This window comes from Saimiri boliviensis, chromosome 20 (assembly GCF_048565385.1).
Source record: "Saimiri boliviensis isolate mSaiBol1 chromosome 20, mSaiBol1.pri, whole genome shotgun sequence".
Classification (NCBI taxonomy): Eukaryota; Metazoa; Chordata; class Mammalia; order Primates; family Cebidae; genus Saimiri; species Saimiri boliviensis.
Window position 1 is genome coordinate 25857825 of NC_133468.1, and position 12421 is coordinate 25870245.

The 12421-nt window shown below is 43.9% G+C and overlaps 1 non-coding gene across 1 annotated transcript; it reads right to left on the reverse strand.

Moving 5' to 3' along the window:
* Positions 1-696: 696 nt before the first annotated feature.
* On the reverse strand, positions 697-746 carry LOC120360442 (small nucleolar RNA SNORD78). The gene has a single exon (XR_005576939.1). It is a non-coding gene; the product is annotated as a small nucleolar RNA SNORD78 (small nucleolar RNA).
* Between the last annotated feature and the right edge of the window lie 11675 nt (positions 747-12421).

Here is a 12421-nt window from a genome sequence, read left to right on the forward strand (position 1 = left end):
ATTACAAGCATGAGCCACTGTGCTCAGCCAAAGTGGTTTTAATTTCTTTAGTTTTCATCTTCTCGATTTATTACTCAGAATAGGTGGAGGAGGTGAGGAGGAGATCCTTTCTCTGGAAGATATTCCTTTCTAAATCTAAGGAAATGGTTCTCTAGTTGTGTATGAGAGAGTTGAGTGAGACTAAAGCTGGTGGTGTTAGGAAGGTGGGCAAGGTCACCACTGATAGCTCTCTTAAAAATCTTTTTTTTCCAGATGGATTGCAGAAATTTGTTGAAATTGGAGACACTGTTTAATCTTCTTGTACCATGAGACTCCATTAGCCTGTCTACAAAGTCCACTGGGAGGCTGAGGATCACCTGAGCCCAGGAGTTTGAGGCTGTAGTAAGCCTCAAAGAGCCACTGCACTCCAGCCTGCGTGAGGAAAGACCCTTTCAAGGGGTAAACTGCATGCTTGCTTGGTGTGGTCATTAAAAACCTAGTTTTGGGAATAACAGGTCTGCCTGCATTTCTTCAAGCATGAAGTCTGAGTCCTTTGCTTCTTTAGAACTTACTACACACATTGTAGTCAAGCCAACTGTCCATACCCAAGCAAGCCATTCACGGATGAAAGCATTACCAGTAGCTGGAGTACAAATGAGGACTTCCATTAAAATGCTAAACATCCATAAACTCTTTTCAAAGTTGTCTGTCACAGGGTTCTTCAGTGTTAACTTTGTCTACAAGTTCATTTCAGGTCAGACATTTGAAAGGACCTTAAGCATAGTGTGAAGGGATGGACAAAGAAAGACCACCACTGGATGAAATGGACAGAGTCTCAGTGCCATGGGAAAGGTGGCCAGCCTTGAGAGACTCCTTTCACTATCACATCCATCCCTGCAACCTGGACAGCACCTCCTCCACTCAGAAGGATCTCTGAGATCCCCTCCCTATCCACGAACTCATTCTGAAGCACAGGCTTCCTCCACACCTCACTCTGCCTGCCATCTTGGCTTGAACCCTTCGAGCCTGAGCTCACTGATCCTCCATTGATTATCTTTCTGTTTCTAGCCTTGTCTTGTCCTTTGATAGGATTCCAGTTTTTATCTTGAGTCATTGTCAACTTAGTTCAACTTCCCTCTTGGTTCAACTAAGCCACAGCATGTTTCCTCTGCCCTCAGTGTCTCCCCTACCTTAAGAAGAGTCATCTTGCATTCTCTTGTACCACAAATAGGACCTTAATAGAGAGATATGGGACTTGGATAGAGACATCTAGAGTCAAGTCAGAACAGATTAGAGCCGCCTGTGGCCCAAGCTGGTATCTCTTTTCTTGGATGTTCTCTCTGTACCACTGTCCCTCAATAACGTTGCACTTGAGAAGGTAACATTTAAGAAAATAATTTTCTCCCACACCCCGCTCTGTGTATTGTCAATGGTTTCTATTCAGCTGGCTTCGGATATCCCCTTTGTCCCCCAATTTCCCTTTTTGTTTCAGATTAGAACTATAGACTTTCTACTGATGGCCTATTGAAATATATCTTTTGATTAAAATCATACAGTTCATCACCGAACATGCCAAGCCACAAAAATACATGAAGGGTAAAACGGGCACACAGCTTGTAAATTCTTACTTATGATGACTCCATTCTCCCCTCCACTCCCCTCCCCTCCCTTCCTCTTCTCTTCTCTTCTCTTTTGGGATGGAGTTTTGTTCTTGTTGCCCAGGCTGGAGTGCAATGGCATGATCTCGGCTCACCGCAACCTCCGCCTCCTGGGTTCAAGTGGTTCTCCTGCCTCAGCCTCCCGAGTAGTTAGGACTACAGGCATGTGCCACCATGCCCGGCCAATTGTGTATTTAGCAGAGATGGGGTCTCTCCATGTTGGTCAGGATGGTCTTGAGCTCCTGACCTCAAGTGATCTGCCCACCTCAGCCTCCCAAAGTTCTGGGATTATAGGCGTGAGCCACCGTGCCTGGCCTATCATGACTCCATTATTCTTTCCCTTTGAGAATTTAAGATCAAAATCCTATAAAAGTGGAAATGATGTAAATGCTCAACAATAGGGATGGGGTAAAGAAATGGGCTTGCCCTAGTAAACCATTAAGGATTGAGTTTGCAAAGAACACTTGGTGACTGCTGCGTGAAAAAGACGGGGTACAAAAGCCTATCTTCAGTGCAAGCCCCTTCTGCTGTGCCCTGCAGCCTCACCTGGGGCACTGGCTTGCAGGGCTGGGACCACCTCTATCTTCCTTCCACGTCTTGCTGGGGAGGGCAGGCAAAGTCAGTTGTGAGAATGCAGCCTCAATGATTCTGGAAGGGTAGCGTCCCTAGCAGGACGTCAGCAGAGTTTGCAGTGAAGGACTGCAATTTTAAACCAGGCACTAAGGTGGAAAAAAACCTGTGGTGCTGGTGGGTGGGAGGTGGGTGGGGGTGGAGAGGAAGCTGGAGGAGGAGGAGAGGAGAGTGAGGAGCCCCAGGGATGGAGTAGGGAGGGCTGGTAGTCCACAACCACCGTCATGAGAGCCTGCACTAGCAACGGGAAGTCTCTTCAGAAGATGGTGTTCAAGCCTTATCTTTATACTCTTTGGGGCCTATCTTGGTTGTTGTTTTTTTTTTATGGAGGCACGGAATGAATAGAATCCCCACCACGCTGTCTGTTCTGTTTCGCGTTTCTGTCCTGTCCTAAGCAGGTACACATATCTATCCCCTAGTGTCTGGGGAGCGACCGACCAAGGAAATGGGAGGTGAGGTGTCTGTGGCAGGTCAGAGCTCCCTGGGCTGAGGTTCACGGAATTAAATCAAATAAACAACAAATACCTATAAATATTTGTATTGACTGTTTCTGGCAACCATACCTGGACCCTTGATTTATCAGAAGCAAAGCTTAGGTTAGAATTTACCACTTTCATGGAGGAAGGGGGAGAGGGGAGATGAGAAAGGGGAGGGGAGAGACAGAGAGGAGGGAGGGAGGGAGAGAAAGCAGAAAGGGAGCGGGAGGGAGGAATAGAGGAAAGAGAGGGAGATGGAGGAAGAGAGGAGAGAGGAGAGAGAGGGATGGGAGAGATAGAGAGAGAGGGGAGGAGGGAGAGAGGGAGGGAGAGGGAAGAAAAGGAGGTAGGGGGAGAGGAGAGAGAAAGAGGGAGGGAGAGGGAGGAAGGCAGGAAGGAAGGGAGAGGCAGAGGTTGAGGAGAGGCTTTCTGACACTTCTTTTCTCGGAGCACAGAGCCTGTCTCCTTTCATGAAGCTTCCCTGCCACCTTCTCTCCGGCTCCTCCCATGTCTGTCCCTTTTGGAGACAGCTCACCCCACTGTCTCCTACTGGACTGGAGTTCACCTGGAAAGAGCCTTCTCTCTGCTCCTCTAGCACCTGGACTGGCTCCCAGCAACTTTCTCCAGCAGCCTCGGACAGAAACCTTGCAGAGCTTCCATTCTAAGTTCAGCCACCACCACCTCCCATCCACTGGTTTCTAAACAATCTCTGAGCAAGATTTTGGTTTTGTCACCCATTAATGTCCCTTTTTTTTTTTTTTTTTTCATTTTGGGGAAGAGGTCCACCAGCATTCATCTCGTGCTGAACAGAAGGTGTTTTCTGCTCAACTCTTGTTCTTGGATGACCTGGCACAGAGGGATATCTTGAGTTCCTGGGGAAATCATCAAACAAGCCTGGGTCTGAGAACTGAGGGACATCAGAGGTGGCATCCACACTCAGGAGGGATGAGGAAAACGCCCCCTTCGTTGTGTTCTCATGAATTTGGTTCTTCCAAAAATTTTGTTTACTAAGTTGCATTTATTAAGAAATAATATATTATTTTAAAAATATTATTATTATTATTACTGAGACAAGGTCTTGCTCTGTTGCCCAGGCTGGAGTACAGTGAAGTCATGGCTCACTGCAGCCTCAACCTCCTGAGCTCAAGCAATCCTCCTGTCTCAGCCTCCTGAGGAGGTGAGACCACAGGTGTGTACCACCATACCAGGCTAATTAATTTTTTTTTTTTGAGAGACAGGGTCTTGCCATGTTGCACCAAGCTGGCCTCAAATTCCTGGGCTCAAGCGATCCTCCTACCTTGGCCTCCCAAAGTGCTGGTATTACAGGCACGGGCTATTGTACCCAACCGAAATTATTCTTATTAATCAAATATGTACATCAGGCAATCGGCTCTTCCACTAGCCAGAGCTAAGCAGCGTTTTCCATGGAGTGGATGTGATTCCAGCTCAAGGAATCTAATGAGGCTCTGTATTCTAATTAGGTGGAATGGCATCTTGCTCTGTAAAAACACAGGGGCTTTCATTAGACTTCTGGAAATACAGAGGCAAGACTAAAGGCCCCATTGCTGTCTGTATGGATGCTGGGGTGAAGCCTAGCTTGGGATAGAAGATATTAGTGATTCTGGAAGAGAGAACTCCAGAAGAAAGACATAAAAAACAGAGTTATTTTGGAGTTGAGAACTTGAAACCTCCACCATTAAGTACACTGTTTTGGTACAATTGAGTGATTATGCTCTAAGGTTTAACATCCAGCTTCCTGGGGGCAAACCTCAGGTTCACATCTTATTAATTATGTACCCCTGACCTCCCTGAACCTCAGTTTTTCCCCTCTGTAAAATGAGGCTGATAATATTGGCAACCTGAACCAGCTGGCGTGCATGTGGATGCAAAGAACACAAAGCCTGAAGCAAACAGAGACAGCACTCTGTACATTTCCACTTCTAGGCAGTATTGGCTTCATCATGACATCAAATTATAATGTGGTTGCCAACCAGTACATAAGCTAGAAACATCCTTATATCGAGAAGGCAAGCATGCGTCACTTTTGGAAATCCCCACAGAAGATAAGAAAACTCCTTTCCTAGAAGCTTCCACTAAAATCTTCCTTGGGGTTCATTGGTCCAATTTGCAAAGCTCACATGGTCATCACTGAATCCATTACAGTCTAGGGGATGAGACTACATTGGTCAGATCAGGCCTGAGCTATCTGCCCCTTCTCTAGAGCCAGAAGTGGAGTTAGCCCCAAAGAATGTGTCTGAATGAAGGTTAGGAGACTCACGAAGATTTAGGAAGATAATACCTGCAAAACACCAGGCACATAGGGGGCACTCCATAAGTGTAAGGTAATTACTGGCCATTATTGTCATCCTGGTGAAATCTGGTTAATCAAGAGTCTTATTCTACTGAAAATTTGTATGTTCATATGCCATCATCATTCTCACCATCAACTTCATCAACATCCTCATCATCTCCATCATCATCATCACCATCATCACCATCCTCTTCATCATCAAGATCACCATCATCTCCATCATCATCCTCACCATTATGATCACCATCATGATTATCACCATCCTCACCATCATGATCATCATCCTCAGCATCATTTTCACCATTCTCTTCATCCTCATCCTCCTGATCATCATCCTCATGATCATGATCAGGAGAGGAGAGGAGAGGAGAGGTGATCATTCACTATCATTTTAATCATCATAACCATCGTCATCATCATCATCATCGTCATCTTCACTGGTACTGACATTGACCAAGTACCTACTGTGTGCTGCCAGCACCATTTCAGACACTTTGCAAAACTGTATCTAATCCTTGGGACAACTTGTGAAACAGGTTATCACTAGTTGCCCACCCCCAATGCATTCTCCCCCTTGTTCCTTACCATATAAACTCCTGAGATTTTGTTTAATGTGGCAAGATACCAAAGTTTTAAAACCTACACTAATAAAAACAAACAAAATCCACTTCTCCAGTTAGGCATGATGATGCAAAATTGTGAAACAGAAAGAGATGTAAAATTTCCTATGCAATGAATAGACAAAGAAAAAAAGCCAACACATGACCAGCTTCCTTTGCAGCTAGGTGTGGTCATATGGCATAATCTGGCCAATGAGATAAGAGAAGTCTGCCAGAGACTTCTGAGAAAATCTCACCTCCCTGCTGCAGGCACCATCCGTTCTTCAGTGCTGCTTTCTTCTTCTTTCTGCTCGCAACATGGACTCTCAAATCTGTGGGAAAGAAACTCTCTCATAATCATGAAGATGAAAGTCACCCACTAAGAAGGATAGGGCAAAAAGGAGAAGTTTGGGATACTGAGGCTATCATGGACCAATTCACCAGCCCTGGGATCCAGACACCTCATTATGTGTTGAGGGGAAGAAAAGTAGCCTCTTTGCTGAAGTCATTGAAGTTGGGGTTTCTGCTGCAGACAAGTGAATACAGCTTTGAATAGGAGATTGCTTGACAAAATGAGCCCCATCATAGATGAAGAAACCTAGGCACAGGGAGGGAAAGCATTTACCCCAAGTGTGAAATTCAGGCTCCCAAACCAATGGGAGTCTGAGTCTTATTCTACTGAAAATTTTTATGTTCATATGCCATCATCATTCTCACCATCATGATCACCATCATCTTCATCAACATCCTCATCATCTCCACCATCATCATCACCATCATCTGGTGACGAGACTACATTGGTCAGATCAGTTCACAGCTCACATCTCCTTTGTCCCAGTAACACTGAGAAACTTAATTGGGTGAAAGAGTCTACACATCTTTCCTTCTCGACTTTCAGTTGTCCTCTGTGCTGCTGTGTATGAGGGTTCAAGCTGTGAGTCACTTATTTCCTTCTTAGGGGGAGGGAGGGTTTAGTATAGAGGGCTAAACAAGGTCCTGACTGGGGAGATGCTCTCCCTTCCAACCTTAAAAAGGAGGGAAATTCTGACACAGGCTGCCACATGGATGGATCTTGAGAACATGGTGCCAAGTGAAACAAGCCAGTCAGAAAAGGACACATAGCAAATGATTCCTTTTACATGAGGGACTTGGAGTTGTCATATTCGTAGAGACAGAAAGTGGAATGGTGGTTATCAGGGGTGGGTGGAGGGAGACCAGGAGTGAGTATCTAATGGGTGCAGGATTTCAGTTTGGGAAGATGAGACCGTTCTGGAGATGGATGGTGGTGGTAGATGCAGAACACCGTGAATGCGCATAGTGCCTCTCAACTGTGCCCTTAGAAATGGTTACGATTGTAAGGTTTTTGTTATATGTATATTACCACAATAAAAACATATGATGTGGGAAAATTTACTAAAAACAAAACAAAAAAATCTATGCTTCCTTCAATAATGCCTCAGAAAAAGCGTGAGTGTTTTGTTCTTTCTTGCCAAGGGTTTGAAGCTCTTGTTTCTATCCCTGCCCTCTCTTCCTAGGCTCTCTAGGATCCAGTCAACACTCAGCATGGCTCAATGAGTGTAGTTGAAGTGGCTTCTGCCACTGGGGCATTCACCTCTCTGCCTATGGCAAGGACTCTGGACAGGTATGGCTTCTGCTCATGGAAGTTGAGATAAAGGCTGAATTTCTAGAGTCTCAGGAGTTAACAGTTACAGGGCCTGAGTCATAAGCTCAGAAGTGAAGATAAGCAGCAGCTCCAAACCAGGAGGACCAGGTCTAACATTTCTACAGGAAAGAACTATTTCCACAGCGCATACATTAACATTCAAAACTCCCCTAAAATACTCACAGTGTTACCAAGGTCCTGACTGGGGAGATGCTCTCCCTTCCCCTAAATGAAAATGTCACTGCTCAGCTTCCTGAGCCAAGTTCACAGCTCACATCTCCTCTGTCCCAGCAACACTGAGAAACTTAATTGGGTGAAAGAGTGTACACATCTTTCCTTCTCGACTTTCAGTTGTCCTCTGTGCTGCTGTGTATGAGGGTTCAAGCTGTGAGTCACTTATTTCCTTCTTAGGGGGAGGGAGGGTTTAGTATAGAGGGCTACACAAAGACAGTTTCTCTCTCCCTGGTGTTTAAAGCAAATCTCTCTAGTACGGGGACAGGTAGAGAAAGAGACCCAGGCTCATTTACGACAGTGGTTCTCAACCCTCACTATCTGTCCCGTAGAGTCCCTGGAGAACTTTGACAAATGCTGATGCCCAGGCCAAACCCATGACCAATTAAATGACAACTTCTGGGGATGAAACCCAGACATGAGTATTTTTAAAAGTTCCTCAGGGGATTCCAATAAGCAGTCCAATGGGAGCACCAGTGTTTTGCAATCCGTGTCATTCCACTTCTGTTCTGTGGAGCAGCAGTGAATAGTGAAAGTGTTACCTGGGAGCTGGCCAGGAAAACAGAATCTTCAGATTCTGGTCCTGCTCCAGAGCTCCTGGGTCATCCAGATCACCTGGATCTGAATCTGCATGTCAGCAAGGTTCTCAGTGGAGCTCTGTGCACTTTAGAGCTTGGGGGCACTGGGTTAGGTCACCGTCGGAAGGAATCTTGATGACTGTGGACAGTTTCAAGTCTCTTCACCTTCAACTCTTGTGAGTTGTTTTCTGACTCCTCCCACCTTTAGGGAGACAGGGACCAGTGATATAGTCCATCCCAGGGGTGGCATGGTACCCAAAAGTCACCTCTGACTTCTTCGCCATTACGTGACACAAAAGGGTTGATTGTATGCAGAGGTTTACAACCATTCTAGTACCCAATGCTGCCAATTAGGCTAGCTAATGACACGATAATAATGATTAGTAATAATAGTTACATTTATTGATAACCTACTGTATTATTCAGGGTTCTCTAGAGGGACAGAACAGGATAGATGTATATATCAAGGGGTATTTATTAAGGGGTATTGACTCATACGATCACAAGGCGAGGTTCCACAATAGGTCATCTGCAAGCCGAAGACAAGGAAGCCAGTCTAAATCCAAAAACCTCAAATGTAGGGAAGCCAACAGTACAGCTTTCAGTCTGTGGTCAAAGGTCCAAGAGTCCAAAGGCTGAAGAACTTGGGGTCCGGTGTTCAAGGGCAAGTGGCATCCAGCATGGGAGAAAGACAGAGGCCAGAAGACTCAGCCAGTCTAGTATTTTCACATTCTTCTGCCTGCTTTTATTCTGGCCATGCTGGTAGGTGATTAGATGGTGCCCACCCAGATTGTGGGTGGGTCTGCCTCTCTCATTCCACGGACTCAAATGTTAATCTTCTTTGGCAACACCCTCACAGACACACCCAGGAACAATACTTTTCATTGTTCAATCCAATCAAGTTGACACTCAGTATTAACCATCACACCTACTATGTGCCAGGCACTTGGCATATCATGCTTCACTTAATTCTTCTGGTAAATGTGTCAATAGTATTGTCCCCAACTTACAGATGAGGTAGTAGAGACTCAGAGAATGAAATCACTGGTCCAACAAGTTCATGCAGCTGGAAAGTAGCAGGTAGTAAGTGACCAGTTTCCCTTTCTTCACCCTATTGTTCTTAGAAGGCTAACAGTAGGGTGGTAAGGAAGTAGAGAAGGGAAAATAGCAGAGGAAGTGAGGGGAAGGAGGAGGGAGGAGGAGAAGTGCACCCAAATTAATTAGAAACAGTGAGAGAGGGCTGGGCATGGCAGCTCCCACCTGAAATTGCAGCAGTTTGGGAGGCTGAGGTGGGTGAATCGCATGAGGCTAGGAGTTCGAGACCAGCCTAGCCAACATGGTGAAAACCCATCCCTACTAAAAAATAAATACAAAAAATTATCTGGGCATGGTAGCGCACACCTGTAATCCCAACTACATGGGAGGCACAAGAATCACTTAAGCCTGGAAGGTGGAGGTTGCAGTGAGCCCAGATCATGCCAGAGTTAAGACTTTTGGTTGCAAGTGACAAAAACCTACTAAACTCTAATGCAATCATAAAGAGGTGTTGGCTCATTGAACATGTTCACAGACAGGTGGACTTCAGTTTCTTTTTATCTTTTCTCCATCTTTCAGTTCTCCTTTTCTCTGTGATGTCTACTTCCCAACAGGCTCTTTATCACGGTGGCAAAGACATTCTCCATCAGTATCCGTCCTATGTTGTATTGGTCCATTCTCATGCTGCTATGAAGAAATACCTGAGACTGGGTAATTTACAAAGAAAAGAGGTTTAATTGACTCACAGTTCCACATGGTTGGGGAGGCCTCAGGAAACTTATACTTATGGTGGAAGGCACCTCTTCACAGGACAGCAAGAGAGAGAATGAATGCAAGCAGGGGAAATGCCAGACACTTATAAAACCATCAGATCTCATGAGACTTACTCATGATAACAGTGTAATGGAAACCACCCCTGTGATTCATTTACTTCCACCTGATCCTGCCCTTGACATGTGGGGATTATGGAACTACAATTGAAGATGATATTTGGGTGGGGATGTAGAGCCAAACCATATCATATGCTTTGTCAGCTTAGCAACCTAGAACAGTAACTCCCTAAAACTCTCCTAAAATCCTTCAGATTGACAGTGGTTGGCCAGGCCCTGGTCATCTGCTTCTGAAGGAAGGAGGTGATGAATCATATACCTTAAGTGAGTTGGAGGGGCAGTTCCCACAACAACAATTGGAGTGCTGTTATCAAAAAGGGGGAAAGAATGCAGGTTGGACAGGAATCCTTAAACTGGACATTCTGTGCTTTCCCTTCCAGATCTACTCTCCACCTGTCTCCTCCCTCCTCTCTGCCCCGAGGCTGGTATCTATGGATAACATATGGCTATGTGATATGATTTGACTGTGTCCCCACCCAAATCTCACCCTGAATTGTAATATTCCCCACATATCAAGGGTGGGGCTAGGTGGAAATAATCGAATCATGGGGATGGTTTTCCCTGTACTGTTCTCATGGTATTGAATACGTCTCACAAGAGCTGATGGTTTTATAAAGGGGGGTTTGTCTGCACAAGCTCTCTTGCCTGCCACCATGTAAGATGTCCCTTTGCTCTTCCTTCATCCCCCGCCGTGACTGAGAGACCTCCCAGCCATGTGGAACTAGAAGTCCATTAAACTTCTTTTTTTAAAAAAATAAATTACTCAGGTATATCTTTATTAGCAGCATAAGAACAGACTAATATACTGTTCTTTCCTTAGCTTTATTAAGGTATAATTTGCACACCTTAAAGTCCATTCAAGTTTACAATTCAACAATTTTTAGTAATTTTATAACATGCTGCAACCATCACCACAATCCAATTTCAGAACACTTCTGTCAACTCCCAAAATTCACTTCAGCCTACTTGCAAGAGCTCCTGGCAATGTGCAGAATTTGCCTTTTACAGACGTTTCATAAACATGGAATCATATATAATATAGTCTGGTTTCTTTCACTCAACATAATATTTTTGAGGTTTACCCCTACTGGAATGTGTGTATTTCGTTCCTTTTCACTGTTGCATTATGTTTCGCTGTGTGGATGGACCACATTTTGTTTATCCATTTACCAGCTGATGGACATTTGGGTTGTTTGCAGTTTGGGGCTAATACGAATAAAGTTGTTATGAACAGTTGTGTACAAGTCTTTGTGTGGACATGTGTTTTAAATTCTCTCAGATAGCTTCCTAGGAGTGGAATTGCTGGATCATATGGTAAGTTTATGTTTCAACTCTTGTCCATTGCTGGTGAAAATGTAACATGGTACCATAGGTTTGGGAAACAGTCAGTTTCTTAAAACTGCTTCCCAAACCTATGGTACCATGTTACATTTTCACCAACAATGGATGAGAATTCTGATTTCTCCACATCCTTACCTATATTTAGTTATTGTCTCATTTTCAAAAATTATAGCCACTTACTGGGTACACAATAATATCTCACTGTGGCTTTAATTTGCATTTCCCTAATGACCAATAATAATGGTGAGTGCCTTTTTATGTGCTTTTCAGTCATTTGTATAAACTGGATATCACACACACACACACACACACACACACACACACACACACAACCAAACCAATTATTAGGCTCTTAACTCATATCAAAAATAAAAATTACCTCAAAATGAATCCCAGACCTAAACATAAGAGCTACAGTTATAAGACTTCTAAAAGAAACTTTGGTAAAATGTTTTTTCAAGTCTTTTGCTTATTTTTATTTGGGTTGTCTTATTATCAGTTGCAAGAGTTGTTTATATATTCTAGGGATGAGTTCTTCATCAGACATGTGACTGGTGGATATTGCCTCCCAGTCTGTAGCTTGTCCTTTCATTTTCTTCACGGTGTCTTTTGAAGTTTTTAATTTTAAATTGAAATGATATCCAATTTATAATTGGCTCATACTTTTGGTGTAATGTCTAAGAATTCTTTGGTTAGACCAAAGCCATGAAGATTTTCTCTTGTAGTTTCTCCTAGAAATTTTATAATTGTAGCTCTTACATTTAGGTCTGTGATTCATTTTGAGATAATTTCTATTTTCAGTGTGAGTTAAGGGCCTAACATTTTGTTTGTTTTGGTATATGATATCCAATTGTTACAATGCCATGTTTGAAAAGACTATCCTGCCCCATTGAATTGTCTTGACATTTTTGTCAGAAGTCAATTGGCCATATATGTAAGAGTTTATTTCTAGGCTCTCACTTATGTACCATTATCAATATACCTATCCTTACTCCAGTGTGCCACACTGTCTTGATTACTGTAGCTTTAG